Below are 19,049 nucleotides of genomic sequence, written 5' to 3' on the forward strand. Positions count from 1 at the left end.
CTGGGTTTTGCTATGTTTCCTCAGCTTTCTTCCCCCATACTTTAATTTAAACATTTCCAGGCATACAGAACAATAGAGAGAAATTTATACTGAACACTCAATCATCCACCACCCAAATTCCACAATTAACATTTTACCATACTTGCTTTATCACATTTTCTTCTACCCCTCTATCCCTCAAACTTTTTTAAAATGAAAATTTATAAACACACAGAATAATTGAAAGAATAGGACAAAGAACACTCCCATATCTTCTTCATAAAGTCAACAATTGATCATGTTTTGTTGTATGTCTCTCTTGCTGTCTTTCTTCCTGAACTATTTGAAAGTTAGTTTCAGACTTCATTATGTTTTAGCCCTAAAAAATTCAGCGCACATATTTTGGGAATAAGGGTGTTACTCTATATTACGAAAACATTATTATCAATAATAATTTTGCCTAATATCAAATGTCCCATCTACATTAAAGTTTCCCCCAATTTTACCCCATTTGAATTTTTAAAAATCAGAATCCAAAGTTTTTCACATTGCATTTGTAGTCTTTAGCATCTTTTAATCTAGAACAGTTCTGTTTTTTTTTAAACTTTAATTTGAATTAAGTATAGATTTACAGGAAGTTACAGTGATAGTACAGGGAGGTTCCACATACCCTTCATCCATTTTCTCCCATGATTACACCGTGCATAATGATAATACAATATCATAACAAGAAAATTGATATTGGTACGATGATTGCATATAGTTTTATGCTATTTCCCCACAAAAATAGGAATAGGTAGATTCTTCTAACTACCACCACAATGAAGATAAAGAACTATAAAATCACCACAAAGATCTGCTGGTATCAGTGTTTTAAAAGTTTGAGTTAATGTAGAAACCTTACCTCCTGTTGTGGACTGAATGTATCCCCCCAATATCCCTATGATGAAATCCTCACCCCCAGAGTGATGGTATTAAGAAATGGGGAGGCAAGTAGGTCTTGAGGGTGGAGCTCTCATGAATGCTATTAGTGCCCTTATAAGAAGAGTCTTGAGGGAGCTTGCTGCCTCTCTCTCTGCTTCAGACCATATAGGGGGACACAGCAAGAAGACAGCCATCTACAAACCAGGAAGACGACTCTCATGAGACACTGGATCTCTTGACACCTTGATCGTGGACTTCCAGGCTCCAGAACTGTGAGAGGTAAATACCTGTCCTTTTTAAGCCAATGGGTCTGTGGTATTCTCTTACAGCTGCCTGACCTAAAGCACCAACTTCTGAGCCCTTTTAATCCTCCCTGTTGATGACAGAATAGTCTTAAATATTTCCTCTACATACACTGACATCCAAGTCATACAATGTCATACTTGTTGCTTTGACCATCAAACATAATTGAGACAACTCGAGAGGGAAAGTCTGTTGTATTTAGCCATCTTTTTGCTTTTAAAATTGTTTTGTTTCCCTTCCTCATATTTTTAATTTCCTTCTTGTATCATATCCTCTCTGTTTGGAGAGCTTTTTAAGCCATTATTTTAGGGTCGGTCTGGTGGTGAAAAATTCTCTTAATTTGCCTTCATCTGAGAGTGTCTTTTTTTCTCCATCATTCCTGAAGGAAAACTTCACCAGGTATGGAATTCTGGGCTGACACATCTTTCTTTTCAGCACTTGAAAAATGTGATGCTTCTTCCTTTTGAGAGTTTAAACAATTCCAATGATTGTATTTTTTTTAAATTCTGAAATTTCCATATTTTTTAATATATTCTGTTTCTTTGCGGAGACTTTGTACTTTTCAGCTGTTGCAAGGGTTCATAGTTGTTCATTAAAGTATTTTTATGATGGTTGCTTTCACATTCTTGTTGATACTTCCAATATCTGTATGATCTCGATGTTGATATGTGTTGATTATCTTTTCTCTTTCAAGTTAAGGTTTTCCTGGTTCTTGGTCTGACATGTAATTTCTGATTATACCCTTAAAATTTTTGGTATTGTGTTATGAAACTCTGGATCTTACTTAAATCTGTTTCAGTAAGTTTCCTCTGACTGGCTGTGACATGGTGGGAGAAGGGGTGCCATTTCACTAGTACCACATGGGGGTGAATATCTAGGACCCCCACTTGGCCTCGCTTGACACCCTGGGAAGAGAGGGGTGCCACATTGCTACTTGGTAGAGGTGAGATTTCAGGCTCCCTACTAGGCCTCCACTCACTCCACCTAGGCTAGGAGGGGAGACATCCTTTTTGTTCTTCCCACTTGGCTTCTGCCGGGGTAGGGTGAAAGGCCTTGTTGCCTCCGGGTGATGGTGCAAGTTTGGTTGCCCACTCAGTCTTTTTAAATACACCTGGGTAGGGCAGGGAGGAGCCCGCCCTTTGCAGGTGGACAAAGACAGAAGTCCAGACTCCTCATTCAGTCTTTCCTGACGGGTAGTCTCTGGCCTCTTGAAGATCTTGTTGCATAAGTGGACTGGTATTGGCCTTATGGAACTCTACACTAAGGGACAAATTTCTCCACAAATTCCCATTTCCTGGGATCACTTCTTTTATTGTTCTAACATGATCCCAGGTTGCCACTCTAACGTATTGTGGTGTTTTAAATTTTGTAATACAAAATTCTCACTTTATGTTTTGACATAAAATGCTGTGGGGTGGGATTTTATTATAAAGTTACAAAACTTGCCTACTCTCAACTGTTGGCGGGTAGGGTCCTCGTGGATTAAAAAGAACAGTTGATATATATTTTTTTTACCCTATTCCTATGTCTGGTATTCAGGTTATAATTTTTAATACAAATATGTCCATAGAATTTTAAGCTTTGTTAAATTTTTGAGAATGGTATTTCAGGAATCTGCCTAAATTTTCCTAAAATATTAGGTTAGTTTCCTTCATTGTGCAAATTTTCCTAACAGGATAGGATTTTTTTTTTCTTCTGCTTGTGCCTTACAGATTTCTTAGTGTTGCCTTGGTCAGGGAGAGAAATAATTATTAAGGCAAAAAACTTCTCTTCAGTTCATATTATTTATTGACTAAGACCTATGACTTGTGCCCGAGCACAGCCCAAGTGTGAATATCATGTAAATTGAGAGCAGTAGTTTTTGCTTTTTCCAGATATAGGTGGTTACAGCATAATGTTTACTTCCATGAGTCAGGGCAACTTAGATAGATAACCAGGATAAAAGGAACCAGGAGGCGGGAAGCCTGTGTCGCAGCACACGTTTCATTGCTGAACTTTGTTGGGTCGCCTTAGTCAAATCCTTGTAACCTCTCACGGCCTCAATTTCCTTACCTGTCCATGAGAATAAAAGTATTTATCTTTTCTGACTTGTACAGTTTTGGTCAGAGAAAATTTAGAGTTTTGCCATAAATATAGATAATATGGCTAAAGACTATCCACCTCTTTTTCTTTAGTCTTAAAAAAGTTTCTGTAAACACTCCTGGCTTTTCGGCTTCTTTTGGTGTCAAAAATGTCTTTGAGCAAAGAGAATTCAAAAGTGCTTGGGATAGCCATACATGTTTTTTCAGACTTCATTGCCATGGTTGACTATGTCCATTTTTGCTATGAGTGAGAAACCAAATTTATTTTTCTCTCCTGGATACTCTGATTCTTTAGTTGCCCGGCAGCCGGTTACGTCACCCATGCAGAGTCAGGCAGAAGCCTCGCACGTGGTTTACAGAACCGTGTAGCAGACTTACGTGGATCGAAACAGCTGTAATTAGAAAATCAGCCTCACGTTTAGGAACTACACAGAAGCATGTGGCTATTCCGACTTGTTCTGGAAGCACAATAAAGTAAACCAACTGGTCTTGAAGTAAGAACAATTACAAAAACACAAATTTTGAAAAAAATGAACACAAGGACTTGAATCATAAATATTTATTTCTAGAGAAACAAGGCAAACTCATTTCAAATTTCAGAGGAAAGCATTCGCGGTAGTTAGACCACACCAACCATCCTGCTGTGTTGACGTGGGGATTTCTGCATAAGGCCATCTGCAGGAGGCAAGATGCCCTGCAGTCACCCCCATGGTGGGCAGGATCTCTTCTCCTGTCTTTGGACTGCTTCTTAGATATGGCAAGGAACTAACAAAGAATTCCTGTAAATTTCATCTACTGTTTGTACTCTTCAGAATCTGAAATTAGGGAGTGAGCCAAAGTTAGCTCTGACATGAACTTTATCTGTGGATATTAAGGTCATTTTGCAATTGGTTGCAGAGCACATGTTTGAATGGCAGAAAAAAAATGTAAAGCAATGTTTAGAGTTTTCTCTGTGTGTGTCTGCTATTGGCTTACTTCCCTGTCACTTAAATTACTCTGAGTGGAACAGTAATACGGGCCAGAAAGACACGGAGCATGAGTATCAGTAAAGATCTGTTAGTGTAGCCTGAGGGGGCCAGGTGGAACCCATTCGGACTTTTCCAGCTCGTTGGTTTCATTGTTTCCTACAGTGGGTGGTTGTCTTCAGCCTGCTTGGCTAGCACCAGGTCCTTTGAGGTTCCCAGGAAATCCTCATGTAAATGTGCAGCCAGAAAGTTGGGTGCACAGCAGGCTTGATGTCTGGTGTGTTCCTTGGTGCACACTGTCTTCTGAACGGGAGGCATTTCTCTAAGTGATGAACAGAAATTGCCTTAATTGAAAGTACGACTGTTGGCAGGATGATTTCAGAGTCTACCTTCCTTTGAAAACAAACCCTCACCTGCTCCCCAGGGGTCTGGAATCCCTCATTCTCTCATGAGAACCCCTCCTTCCTTAGAGCTGATGTTGAGATGCAGACCTAGGAGATATGCTAGGAAGAGATATTTTCGAGAGCTACCATTTATTGGGTCCTCACCATATGCAGAACACTGTGCCAAGAGATCCACGGATCCCATTCTCATTTTTTTTACATGAGGAAATGGAGGCTGGAAGTGCACATTTGCACAAGGTGACACAGTGTATTTAGAACCGGCCTTCAATTCCAGGTTCTTCGGACACTCGCAAGACCCTCTGCCACTTCCCTATACTTGAGGTGCACCGAGAACTCTAAAGTTCTGATTGCCCTGCCCAGAGGAATGAAGAGTGCCGGGCTTTTACCTTTCCTAGGGTGGGAGAAACTAGGTAAGAGGGGTGGACTGAGAAAGCTCTGGGCCTCCCAGGGGGTGCTGAGCACAGGCCAAAGAATGATGAAGGCCAGGGTCCTAGCCTCCGCCTCCAAGCACAAGGCAGAGGCCCTGTCCCTGCTGCATGGAGCAGTCTGCCAAGGGTCTCATTCAGGATGGAGCCCCTCCTTGGAGAAAGGGGAGTGGGAGCCTGTGGCTGATCCCTGCCTGCAGGAGAGCTCTTGTGCTGGGGTGCCATCAGGAGAGGGTGTGGCTTGTTTGAGGGGGACGGTGTGATGTGTGAGATGTTCCTCTGCCTTTCTCTTCATTTCACTGCAAGCTTGTGAGCCTGAGTAATGCTGAAGCACATCAGCTGGACATGTCAAGGACTGATGGCAGAGTGGAGACGGAGGCTCAGGTGGGTCTCTGGGTGCTGTCCTGATGGGGCACGGCTAAGACAGTCAGCTAACCTTCAGGGGTTCATCTTGCGGTAGAGGCAGCAATGATGAGTGCGGCTAAAATGCAGCGTGAGAAGGCAGTAAGAGGAGCTGAGGTCACCCAGACTAGACTCCTTCCCGACACGGCCTCAGTCTCTCACCTCCACAGTCTGGTCCGGGGGTCTCTCCCAGGTGCTCGTACGGAAACCTCACTCAGCACTTCTAATGCTGCGTCCCCATCATCTCTTCCAGGTTGCAGGCTCCTCGAGGACCCGGGCCAGTTCTGTTTGTCTCAGCACTCCCTATGTCTTTGACGGCACCTGAGCCCGTGAACATGTTCCTAGCCGAGCGGGAAGCTCGAGAGCCTCGGCCCGATTAAGGCCAAGTGAGGAAAACTTCATGAGAACAGAAGTTTTCTGTTAACTAGTTAACTGTTTCTTGAAAAAGCCTTCCGATCATTTGAGAACCATGTGTGTAAATTGAAGTAGAAGGAACTGTCCATTGCCCAAGTGATAGGGGCTGGCTGGAAGGGACTTTTTCAGAAAAAGGAACAGCAGCTTTGCTCTGGCAAATCCTATATTACTTTTTCAAATAATAATCTGCTAGTATGAAGACTGTACCTTTTACTTCCATTTTGCCTTGTGTTTAAATGAAACATTTAAAATGACATTCTTGAAAATTGAGAAGGCAAATAAAGCAGTCCTGCTAATTTAATGAAGACCAAGCTTTAAATGTAATTTTATGTCAACCACTCACGGAGGAACCTGGTAACTAGAGGGAAAGGAGGGGGCACAGGTGTGTGATGACTCATCCCAAGAGTTCAGGACTTTTCCTAGTTTTCTAGAGCATGCAGGGTCTCTGCAGAGGAGGGGGGGTGGGGCTCTGCTATTCAGGAATGAGCCAGAAGCCTTAGCCCTGTGAATTGTCCCTTCCAATTGTCTTGTCTGTCTCCACGATGAGACTGGAGAATGGCGTGGCTGTCAGAAAACACTCATCCGCCTGGGTTGGTGAACATCTCCCTCTGGTACTCTGTGCCAAGAGGTCCGTATTGAAGGCAAATCCGATGCCCTCTGTGGTATGCGGCCTATCTACAAAGCTGGTCAGAGTGCAGCAAGGGGAGGGCCGGTCTGTCCTCCCGGGTGTCCTTACTGTAATCCCCTTGTCACAGCCACCTCCGAAGGCTGCTCGCCCTGACAGAGGGGCCGTGATGGGCAGCCTGTCAGAGAGATTGTGAGTGCATTAGCAGGATTAGCAGAGAAGGCTAATGTTGCAGCGTTCCCCAAGTTCCTTCACAGCACCTGAGACTGGGCCGCTCAGCTGCTACACTGGGCGGCACAGGCTCCGGAATTCACGTCACATCAGGGACTGGCCCTGAAATGGTCAGAGACACAACAGCCCCACGTGTCTGACTTGGGTTTATGTATTATTATTTCACAACAGAGCTTAATTTATAGTAGTAGTCTAAAGATGCTAAGTATTCTTTTTTCCATCTGATTGATAAACTAGCTGAAATACTTTAGTAGCCTCTCAAAACCAGAGGCTTTGTTCTTGGCAGTTTGTTGAAGTATCCTGATTTTATTTCTGCTTGTTAAAGTAATATACCCTCATTTTGGAAAAATTGGGTCAGAAAAGTATAAGGGGGAAATTTGAAATAGTTCTTTCACCAGATATTACCTCTCCTGCCATTTAGATGTATTTTCATGCAGTCTTTCTTCTATGCATATCAAGTAAAATTGTGATTCTACTGTATACTTGGTTTTGATTCCTTTTAAAAGAACAAATATCCTAAGCCTATGCCAGTTTTCTTGCACTTTTAATGAAAACACCTATTAATACCTTGTATGAATATATTTGCATTCGTTTTTTATGGATGTGTAATAAATTACCACAAACTCAGCTCTTTAAAATAATACCCAGGTATTAGCTCACAGGTCTATAGGTCAGAAGTCTAGCATGGCGCGGTTGGGGTCTCTGCTCACATCTCAGAAAGCCAAAATCAAAGTATCGGCTGGGCTAAGTTCTCTGAAGGCTCTGGGAAAAATTGCCTCCAAGCTCTTTCTTGTTGGCAGAGTTCAGTTCCTCAAGATCGTAGGGCTGAGGTCCTCTTGTCCTTGCTGGTTGTTGGCTCAGGAACACTCTTAGCAGCTGGAGGCCACCTGTCTCCCGTGACATGTGGCCCCTTTGATCTGAAAGCCAGCAATGGTGCATTGCATCCTTACTGTGTTTGGACTCTGGCTTCTTCTGTGATCAACTGGAGAAAACTCTTCACTTTTAAAGGGCTCATATGCTTAGGCCACACCCACCAGAATAATCACATTTTAAGGACAACTGCGTCATATAATGTGACCTAATCAGCGGAGTAAACGCCATCGTATTGATGGTCAGCAGGATTGTGCAGGGCATGCGTACCAGGGTGGACAAATAGTGGGGCCATGTTAGGTCTCTACCTACCAGAATGCTTTCATTTATTGAATAGTTTCTTTGTTTTAAAATAAGCTGGGTTTCTTTCCGATTTTTTATTATTGTAAGTGATGTTTTTGGATGAGCGAATATCCTGTGTTAATGTGATAGGCGGAGAGTGATATTTTGTTATTTGCATTTTTGTTTCTAATGAAATTCAACCCTCAGTTTTGTGTGTTAACTATTTGTCTTCTTATGTGAATTGTTTCTTTTCTTTTTGGGGGTTTATTTTCTAATTAATATATAATGTTCTTTAATAGTAAGGACATTATAACCTTGCTAATTTTGTTACAGCTATTTTTCTTTGTGTACTTTGCGATGTACCAAGGTTTTAAATACGTGTGTACACAATTCCATTTATATCTTCCTTTCTGTTTTTGCCTTTGATGTCATATTTAGAAAATCCTTTTGCATCTCAAGATTTTAGAAATATATTGGTTACATGTCTCCATTTTATAGATTCATTATTTGTATGTAAACTTTAATGTACATGGGATTTATTTTGATATATAGTATGAGGTACATATTTAAAAATTTCCCCCCAGACTTACTAACCAGTAGCCTAATATTTAATAAATACCTCATCTTCACTGATTTCAAATGCATTTTCATACCTGACCTTTTTTGGTGGCTTTTCATTCTGTTCAATTGTTCTGTTTTGCAGGCTGGTGCCAGAGTATGCTCTTTTGGTTACTGTAAATTTAAATGCATTGAAATGTAAGTTCCTCCTTGCTTTATTTAGTTTTTAATATTTTATTGGCTCCTTTGCCCTAATGATTTCACGAATTTCTGGTGGAATTTTAATTTGAATTGTATTGACTTCATAATATTTACACTGAAGAAAGGATGGCTTTGCTATATATAGTCTTCCCATTCTAGCAATATAGCATGTCTCTCTACTTATTAGAATTTCCCTGCGTATTCCTCAGGAACATTTTATTTTTTTATTTTAATAAAATTTCAAATTTACAGCAAATTTGCTAGAATATTACAAATAATTCTTTCCCTGAACCATTTGAAAACAAGTTGCTGGAAGACTTCAGTGTGTAATTCTGACAAAGAAAGACTTTCTATACTACTATCGAAATTGAAATCAGAACATTACGATCTGTGTGACACTGTCATCTCACCAGAGATCTCCTTCCACTAACGTGCGCTGCCATGGCTTGTAGAGAAACAGGACCCAGTCCTGTTGCATTTAGTTGTATGCATCTTTCATCTCTTTCAACCTCAGTTTCTCAGTCTTTCTGCGACTTTCATGACCGTGTCACTTTTGAAGGTCACAGGCCAGTTATATGGTAAAATGCCCCCATTTTGGGTTTGCCCAGTGTGTCCCCATGATTTGATTTGGATCATGCCTTCTTGGCAGGAGTGTCACATAAGGAGTGGCGTTAGTGCATCCTATGAGGAGACACACTGATCTGTCCAGTTCTGGTGACTCGACTTCTTTTTTTTTTAATGTTTTTTTTATTATATTATGTTAGCCACCATACAGTACATCCCTGGTTTCTGATGTAAAGTTCGATGATTCATTAGTTGCGTATAACACCCAGTGCACCATGTAATACGTGCCCTCCTTACTACCTATCACCGGCCTATCCCATTCCCCCACGCCCCTCCCCTCTGAAGCCCTCAGTTTGTTTCTCAGAGTCCATAGTCTCTCATGCTTCATTCCCCCTTCTGATTACCCCCCTTTCTTTATCCCTTTCTTCCCCTACTGATCTTCCTAGTTCTTATGTTCCATAGATGAGAGAAATCATATGATAATTGTCTTTCTCTGCTTGACTTATTTCACTTAGCGTAATCTCCTCCAGTGCCGTCCATGTTGCAGCAAATGTTGAGCAAATGTTCTTTCTGATAGCTGAGTAATATTCCATTGTATATATGGACCACAACTTCTTAATCCAGTCATCTGTTGAATGGCTCCTTCCACGATTTAGCTATTGTGGACAATGCTGCTATGAACATTGGGGTGCATATGGCCTTTCTCTTCACTATGTCTGTATCTTTGGGTAAATACCCAGTAGTGCAATGGCTGGGTCATCTATGACTCGACTTCTGATCATTTGATCAATTCGTGTCTGCCAGGCTTTCCCACCCTAAACTTGCCCTTTTCCCATTTGTAATTAATAAGTGTTTTGTGGGGAGAAACTTTGAGACCATACTGTTGTTAAAGTATTTTAAGCTTTGTTCGGTGTTTCTGGAATCAACATTTAGTTCAGAGCCAATTTTGTCCCACTATTGAGGAAAAAACCTTGCTTAGTACTCTGCCTGGTGCTCCATGAATTATGAGGTTTTCTGCTTTGCTGTGGCAACAGGAATTATTTCCAGGTGTGAATGAACTCTGGGGCTTGTTCTTGCTGACCCTTTCTGGTGGTTCTTTCCCCAGCCTTGAGTTTCCCCGACACCATGAAAATGTGAGAGAGACTCCCCAGATCTCGGGGCTGCTCTTTCTGCAGCTCTTTCCTTGCTGGCCTTCTTTCCTGGGAGCTCACCAGAGTTCCTTCTCTGTTCCAACTCAAGAGAACCTGGGCTCTGTCTGGACCCTTCCTCCCAGTCCCAAAGTCTGCAAACTCTCTCAGGGCAACAGTAGGGCTCACCTCACTTTTTCCTGAGACTCAGGAATCGCTGTCCCTGGTTGCCTGGTATCCTATGTCCTGAACACCATTGTTTCATACATTTTGTCTGGCTTTTTAGTCCTTCCATGCAGGAGGATAAAAATGGTCCCTGTTACTCCATATTGACTAGGAAAAAACCACTTATGCATGTTGGACAAGTCAAATGCATCATTATTTTCCAGGCATTTATTAAAATGTAGAAATGTGCCCCTCTGCTCTAAATGGCCCTAGGATGCTGAGACTTTTTAAAATTTCACTTGTCGTAGTCTTGTCTTCTCCTTCCTCAGCTACTGCTCGCCTCTGCTTGTCAGCTCCACGCCTGCTTTCCAGGGTTTAGGCATCACCGCTGCTGTAGGGCAGTTTCTTAGATAAGGGTCAGTAGGTTCTAAATGAGTGAAGATCTCTTCTAGGAATTAAAAATGTGAACTGTATCATATGTATTTGACTGGGGCACTTTTTTGCTTCCTTCCTGGTCCTTGGCCACAGTTCCGTGGTCGAGTCTGCTAAAGCACTGCTTTCTGGATACACGAGATATAATACACTTCGGAGCTTTGTTTGGGAATTGTGCTTATTGGTGAGTCAGGGGTGGGAGTGGGACTACTGCACCCTTGTTGGATCATAGAATATTTCTGTATTAGTTTTCTAGGGTTGTCATAACAAAGCACCATGAACTCAATGGCTTAAAATGATAGAAATGTTTCCCAGTTCTGGAGCCTACAAGTCTGCAGTCAAGGTGTTGGCAGAGCCATGCTTCCTCTGAAACCTGTAGGAGAATTCTTTGTTGCCTCTTCTTAGCCTCTGGTAGTTTGCCAGCGATCCTTGGGGTTCCTTGGCTTGCAGCTGCGTAACTTCATTGTCTGCTTTCATCCTCACATGGCCTTGTCCCTCTGCGTCCCTGTGTCTTCAAATGGACATCCGCTTATAAGGACACGAGTCATATTGGATTAGGGACCCACCCTACTTGAATATAATCTCATTTTAATTCAACTAATTACATCTGTAACAACCCGATTTTCAAATATGGTCAAATTCTGAGATATATTGGGGGTTAGGACTTTAGGATTTTTTTTTAGGGGACACAATTTAACACTTAACAGTTGGTATAGAATATTAGGTGACTTTCTTAGTGGAAACTGAATGAACACCCAGACCGTAGGCTTTGAACCAAAAGCAGATGACACAGGTGTCAGCAAAGATTAGGAAAGCTGGTTGGGCTAAGGGTATGCTAGCAGGGAGTCCTGTGCCAGGTTTGACTCTTAGCTCCTGCAGATAGGAATGCAGCGACATCAGTATCCCGGTGTTAAGCCCGTGTCTGAAATTTCCTGATGTAAAATACTTTGCCCAAGCTTTGGCTAGTGGCCCCGAGCCTCAGTGAGTGCTGCAGACAAAGGTCAGATCTTAGAGCTGAAGCTTCTCTGACAAATGGTCATGGTAGCAGTGACCATGCATAATATTAGGAAATCTGCTTCCCCCTCTCTCAGTCTCTCAAGTGTACAATACAGTATTTTTAACTATAGTCACTGTGCTGTAGGTGTCCCCCAGAATTTCCTCATCTTAGAGCTAAAAGTTTGTCCCCATTTGTCCCACCCCCAGCTCCCAGAAGCCACCATTCTATTCTCTGTTTCTAGGAGTTTGGCTTTTTTGGACTACACATAAAGTGAGATCATACTGTATTTCTTTGTATGATTTATTTATTTACTTATTTATTTATTTATTTCCTTAGCATAATACTCTCAAGGTCCACTTATGTTGCTACAAGTGGCAAGATTTCCTTTTTTATGGCTAAATAATATTTCACAATATCTCTCATTTTCCTTTTTAATGGCTAGATAATATTCCATCATCTCTCTTCTCTCTATCTACCTATCTGTCTATATCACATTTTCTTGATCCATTTATCCGTTGATTGTCATGATTGTCATGTAGGTTGTTTCCATGTCTTGGCTATTGTGAATAATGCTGCAATGAACATGGAAGCACAGATTATCTTAAGATAATTTCATTTCTTTCAGATATGTATCCAGGGTGGGATTGCAGGATCATATGGTTTTTCTATTTTTAAGTTTTTGAGGGAACTCCATACTGATTTCCATAGTGGTTTTACCAATTTACATTCCCCCCAACAGTGTCCACATCTCTCCCTAGTTTTAAGATATTCTCAGCCTTATTTGCTTAAATAAGCTTTTGTCCCTTTCTCTCTGTTTTCTCCTTCTGGGACTCCAATAATGCATGATTTTTGCTCTTAATGGTATCCCATAGTCCATATAGGCTTTCTTTAATCTTTTTCATTCTTTTTGAATTGTTCTTCTCTTATTGGACAAGTTCAAAAGATCTGTCTTCTGCCTCACAGATTCTTTCTTCTATTGATCCAGTCTGATAGTGCCACTCTCTACTGAATTTTTTATGTCATTCATTATGTTCTTCAGTTCCAGAACTTGTTTTAAAAAATGATTTCTATCTCTCTAATAGACTTCTCATTCTATTATCGTTTTGCTGATTTTGCTGAACTACCTTTCTGTGTTTTCTTGTAGTTCACTGAGTTTCCTTAAAATGATTATTTTGTATTTTTTATTGGGCAAATCTCATTTTTTTGAGGTTGGTTACTGGAAAATGTTATTTCTGTGGTGGTGGTATTCTTACTTAAATTTTAATATTCCTTGCAGTTTGTGTCATTGCATTCACATTTAAAGAAATAATCAGCCTCCTCCAGTCTTTACTGACTGGCTTTGGGAAATACCTTCCATTATCCATATTAGGGATTCTGAGCCTTTTTCAGATCTTTTCTATTGATATTTCTACTCCACAGTTCTTGTTCCCTCACAGAGGGTGAATTCTTAAGATCGTATGCCTTCTTTTGACCAGCAAAACCAGATTCGGGGCCTCAGCTACCCATTTGCTTTCTCTAGGACTGTGCTGAATGCTCAGATTGCATGCTTTATCACAGTCCTGCTGAGTTGGGCTGGCTTTCTGCATGTGCTCACTAGCTATCTGCAAAGGTTCATTTTCGTTGCCATAGGGATTGTGCTCAGGGAGCTGACCACAGGATGGTGGGGTGGGGTATGGGTGAGGTTGCAATGCATTTGGGGTGCCTGTGGACCAGCAGGAGGATCTGTAGGTGAGATATTCCCAATGGCTCATTGGTGGGCTTCCGATGGAGTGTGCAACATGGTTAGTAGGATATATGTCTCTTTGATGCCTTCTAAGAGGCCTGGCTGCTCTTCTCCCAGACACTCCCCACCCCCACTCAGGCAGCACACCTCAGGATTCTGGGTGAAATGAGAAAGAATTGGGTCTCCTTTGTGGTGTCCCACATAGTGGGGGAAGCTGGGCACTCACTCAGATGTTCTTACTTTCCCTTGTGGGAGAAGTCACAGGCTGAGAAGGTCTCTCTTGGCAATGAGCTGTGCCACTTTGGGGGAGGGGTGATGTGGGTAAAGTGAAACTGTTCCTCTTACCCTATTCAATGCATCAAATCTCATATGTTTTTTGGTCCGACTATGTGCTGGAACCTCTCCACTGGACTCCCAGACTTCCACAAGGACACTCTAGTTCATGGGTGATTAAATGGGTGCTTTTGGAGAGGAAGATGGTAGAAAACTATCAATTCCACCATGTTGATGGCATCGCTCTTCTCAGCCATTATCTCTGAGCACTTATATGCCAGATACTATTCTAGGCCCTGAAGCTGTTGCGATGTAAGATAAAGTCCTTGTAGAGTTTGACTTCTGGAATTGCGTCAGTTCATTATTTGTAAAGTGGAGGTAAAAAATGAATATGCCCAATTAAGTTGTGAATAGTAAATGCAGTCATTCGTATAATGAGCTCAGCCCAGTGACAGGCATAATAGTCAGTTGTTTATATGGAGATAGACACAGTGGAAAGTGGGTATAATTCTTGTCTTGTTTGCAACTGCAATGCTCTGACACGGGGAGGGCATGCTGAATAATCTAGGGGGAAGATAGAAGTTTTGAGTCTTGGATGCCTTTTCCAGATTTAGGATTGAAACACAAAGCTGGACTACAGTGATATCATGAGGACAATGGCAGGACCTCCCAAAGAGCTAGACCTAGAGGACATGTACCAAGTTTATCTCCTTGGCCAACACATGCTTCTCTGCTCTGCCCAGAACTGCAGCCAGAGGTAAAGGATTTCATACGGTACAGCAAAGAATCAGTGAGGACCAAAAGCAATGTATCACAAGTTACATTGTGCAGAACACGTTGTTTTAAATTTTGGTTTGCCTAAAATGGCTCACTGTTTTAGATGCCTGTTTTAAGTTCCTATACCTCCGTATGTGGTTTTAACTCCAATAGAAAATGTGCAACTGACCCAAAGACAACATAGTTTAAGAAATGTAATATTTTATTTGCATCACATTTTAAAAAGCTGTTTTTTGTTGAGGAATGGGGTAACTGCTACTGGACATTTTACTTTGCCTTGGGGATAAAACTGTAGTAGGAGTTAGAGTTTATACCAGAATTTGGCTAATCTACTCAGATTCAGCATCCGTAGTCCTTTAAGTGGCATTTAATATTACAACAGGAAATCTTTACTGTTTTTCTATCACAAAGGAACATTGCTAGACTGTACCGTATTGTGTGCTCAAATTGGCTCACCATCTGTGATGAGCTGTAGAAGAAATGGAAACAGACAGTGAGTGAGTGGAGCAGGGATGCTTGCGTGATCAGTCTTGCATCCCACAGGTGTTGTGGGCCAGCAGCATGGATTTAAGGTGTGCAGATGAAGTCTGAGATCTTTCTAGATCTCCCTGAGATGGAGAAAATGATTTACCTCTCTCAGGTTGGTTGCAGTGCTTAAATGAGATATGTGCAGTAAACTTGGCACCCAAGAGGTGAAAACAGTTTACGCTCCTTTCTTATGTCCTACTTTTGGAATTCAGTTTTCTTCAGTATTTTTAAAAAGCAGTTAAAATTAAACCAGTTAGTTTCTTATTCCTAGCTGGAGGGTCTGGCACATAGAAGGTGATCAGTGGGAGTGTGTGGGGGATGAGTTGTTTGTGGTGCTTGGTGTAAAGGTGTTTCCTGTCTACATCCCTTGGTGGCTTGGAGATTCAGCACTGTCTCCCAGCTCTTGAGTAGTACGCACAGACAGGTTAGACTTGGCTAGGCTCTTTCCAGGTAAGGCTCATGGGAGAGTTTTTCACATTTCAATATTTGAGCCATTTAATGCACATGATCTGTGTTTAAACCTACCTTTCAAATACCTGGCCACATTCTGTGTGTCTGGAACAGTTCCAGAGTTTAGAAATTCAGAGAAGAATTAGAACACATCCCCTATTCTTAGAAAGTCAGTAATTCAGTAGCAGAGAAAGTACCACACACACACACACAAACACACACACACACACACACACATATGCACGCACATACAAGTACTCATGCATACATATACATATTTGCTTGTGTGTATGTCTGTGTGTATTTTGGGACTAGTGTCCTAAGGTAAGGGGCAATGCTCAATGCGAGAGATCCAAAGTTGTGAATGTGTTGACCATGTTTTAATGTCAAAATTAGGATCCATGGACTGATAAGAATATAGCTCCATAGAAAGTCAAAGGAATAGTAGTTCCAGGATCAAGGCTGCCTCCTTTAGAGGTAGTTCTTGTCCTCAATAAGTTTACAGTCTAGGTAGAGAGTCATGTGCATTTCCCTGGATGAAAGCTCTGTGTGATGTATCATCAAGGCAAGAGGGGGACCCAAAGGGAGGTATGGCTATGGCAGAGCTATGGAGATGAAGAAGGAAGGGGAGGTAGAGTTTGATGTTAGTGAGTAGCAAAGGATCTGGAAGAAGAGGGAATGCTGAGTCTGGAAGGATGCTGGAAAAAGGCCTGGCCACAATCTTGTCTAAGCAGGGAGATCAAAAAGCCTTTCCTAGATTTAAGACAGTGAGGCCCACATCATTGGGGAGCCAGGTGCTTCTGTGGCCAAGGACTTTGCAGCTTGTCTGGCTGACCCTCAGAAACATGGTTGAGAGCAGACATGCGGGATTGATTAGAAAACTGCAGTGCTTGGGAAAAATGTAGATTTCAGAGATATGAAAATGAAAACATGCAAGCATTTGTAAATGAAATGTGCCTATCATTGTGGTTTTATGTGCCCAGAGACCTTGTGAATAACCTGTAGATATGGCGGGGAAAACATGTCTTCCAAGGCCTTTTTCTCTTCCTTGCACAATGATGGCTTTCTCCTTGGGTGGCACCTGATGGTTGTCATATTTTCCTTTCTGAGATAGGACCTTCCTCTCACTGATTGTTATCAGGAAGTGAACTGGTGGCCCACTAAACTAGGGCTTCCTTGGGCTCTTGGGAGGAAACCTTATATGTGCATGTGGGGTGAAGATGGTATTGCAAAGAGATCAAGTACCCACTCTGGAGAGTTATTAGTTGTTAACCTTTGGAAAGTTACCTAATCTATCTGAACCTTAGATTCTTCATCCATCAATGGAAATAATAATACCTATCTTGTAGAGTTCTTGAGAGGAGTAAACATACTGGTACAATGCTTGGCACACATTGGGTATTCAGTGAATCTCACCTGTTATTGCTGTTTTTTGGGGTCAAGAGCTGGTTAATATGGGTACATTCTGAGTGTAGTGAGAACATAAAATTTCTTGGGGGTGGGGGCACACAATCATACACATTGCTGTCCGTAGTGCTGAACTATCATTGCATGGGGCAGGGCTGTAGTCTCTGACCCCAGGCCACCCTTGATGGCTGCTCAGTCTGTGCGAGAAATTCTGAGCCAGAGAGGTGTAATGAAGAGGCCAAGATGGTAGAGAAGCAGACTGATAATGTCATTTGGATAAGTCACTGGGAAATTCCTTTGCACAGAAAGAGACATTTTAGTCTCTCCTAGAGATTTATATTACCAAAGAAAAAGTCCAAAGTGACATGGCTCAAAATGCTGCTACAAGCTGTGTTATGTGATGGAGGGCTGTGCATGTGTTAACGTGAATGATGAGTTTGGGTAGTTGGCAGAACCCTGGAGCGGTAGAGCTTGTTTAAGTGTGGTATCTTTATCAGTTGGGTTCAAACAACATTTTAATAGATATTTAAACATTTTGGCCCCATAAAATATTTGTAATTTACACAATGTCACAGAACAAATAAAACTATTACTTTATGATGTGTGTGGTCAATTTCATGTACTGTTGAAAATCAAAGCTTTCTTCTGAGTGTAGTAAGTTTTTTTTGAGAATCGGAAGTTTTGAAAGACAGATGTCTCCCCCACATTCCGTTCCTTGGTTATTCTGGTGATGATTCTGGGAGTATTGTTTTCTCTGAGCCCTTGTTCTCCATTTGCCCCATCTCAAAAAGACCCCAAGCTGCTAGAGCAGCAGCTAGCCTACCTCCTAATGTCTACCCATTAGTCAATTCATCCTTCCTTCCTTCCATTGTTCCTCCATCCATCCATCAATTAACCAATTGTCAAACATGTAATTATTGAGCATCTACTGCATATTATATACTCTGGTACTCTGTTGTGTGTTTTGCAGCAATAGAGTGGCTTGTCTAATCTACCTGTTATCATGACAAACCCTGGCCTTTGACTCAGCCCCTCCAGAATCTGCTGGTGCTATGTTTATTCCTTTGTCAACAACATTTATTAGGCACTTATTATAAGCCAGATACTGTTCTAGGTAGTGGGGATACAGCAATAAATACTGCTATCTAGTGTCTAAATTGCTGAAATAGGTTTCTCATTGGTTCTTTTTGTGCCATTGACCCCCTGCAGTTCATTGTCAATACAGCCAGACGTCCTTTTAAACCTAAGTCATGTCATGTTATTTCTTGGCTCATAGTCTCCTGTTAACTTCCCATCTCACTTAGTGAGGGGTAGTTCTGGAGGTGATAAGAGGTTGTATTCTCTCTTTATATTTTGAAGGTATAGCCTATGGGACTCACAGACATTGAGTATGACCAGAAGAGAGAAATCAGTAATATCTCCAAGGAATTTGTCCTTGGCAACTGGAAAGATAGAGTTACCAATTACTGAGTTGGAGGAGACCGACAGGAGCAGATTTGGAGATGGAAATTCCAAATCTTGTTTTGGACATGACAATTTTGATGCACTTATTTGGCATTTAAATGGAGATACTGAGCATGTAGTTGAAGATAGAATTCTCCAGAGTTCTATCCAGAGTTCTATCTCCAGAGTTCAAAATGTGTATGGAGATACACATTTTGGAGTCATTAGCATATAAAGGGCATTTAAAGCCACAAGTTTATATGAGATTGCCAGGATAGAGAAAAGGAAAGTTCCTAGGACTGAGTTCTGGAGGACTCATCATTTAGAAGGTGGGAAGATAAGGAGAATCTTGGGAAGAAGACTGAATAGGAAAAGATGAAGAGTTTGGAAGTGAACCAAGTAGGTTGTGTCAAGGGGAAAATATATTTCAATAAGGAAGGTGGGTTGAGGGCTGAAAATTGACTTCTGGAAATTACAGGAGGTCTTGGTAAGAGCTGCT

The 19,049-nt window shown here is 41.6% G+C and overlaps 1 long non-coding RNA gene across 3 annotated transcripts in view; it reads left to right on the top strand.

Moving 5' to 3' along the window:
* Positions 1 to 19,049, top strand: part of LOC123001992 (uncharacterized) — a 274,590-nt gene that overhangs the window by 5,143 nt on the left and 250,398 nt on the right. Inside the window, exons 2-3 of one of the 3 annotated variants that reach the window (XR_007190802.2) lie at positions 1,064 to 5,465; positions 5,737 to 8,920. This is a non-coding gene — a long non-coding RNA (uncharacterized LOC123001992). Of the gene's footprint in view, positions 1 to 1,063; positions 8,921 to 19,049 lie in introns of those variants that run through there. The other 2 variants (XR_008958157.1, XR_008958156.1) reach the window with 2 other exon arrangements.

The sequence above is a fragment of the Ursus arctos genome, unplaced genomic scaffold (assembly GCF_023065955.2).
Source record: "Ursus arctos isolate Adak ecotype North America unplaced genomic scaffold, UrsArc2.0 scaffold_8, whole genome shotgun sequence".
NCBI lineage: Eukaryota > Metazoa > Chordata > Mammalia > Carnivora > Ursidae > Ursus > Ursus arctos.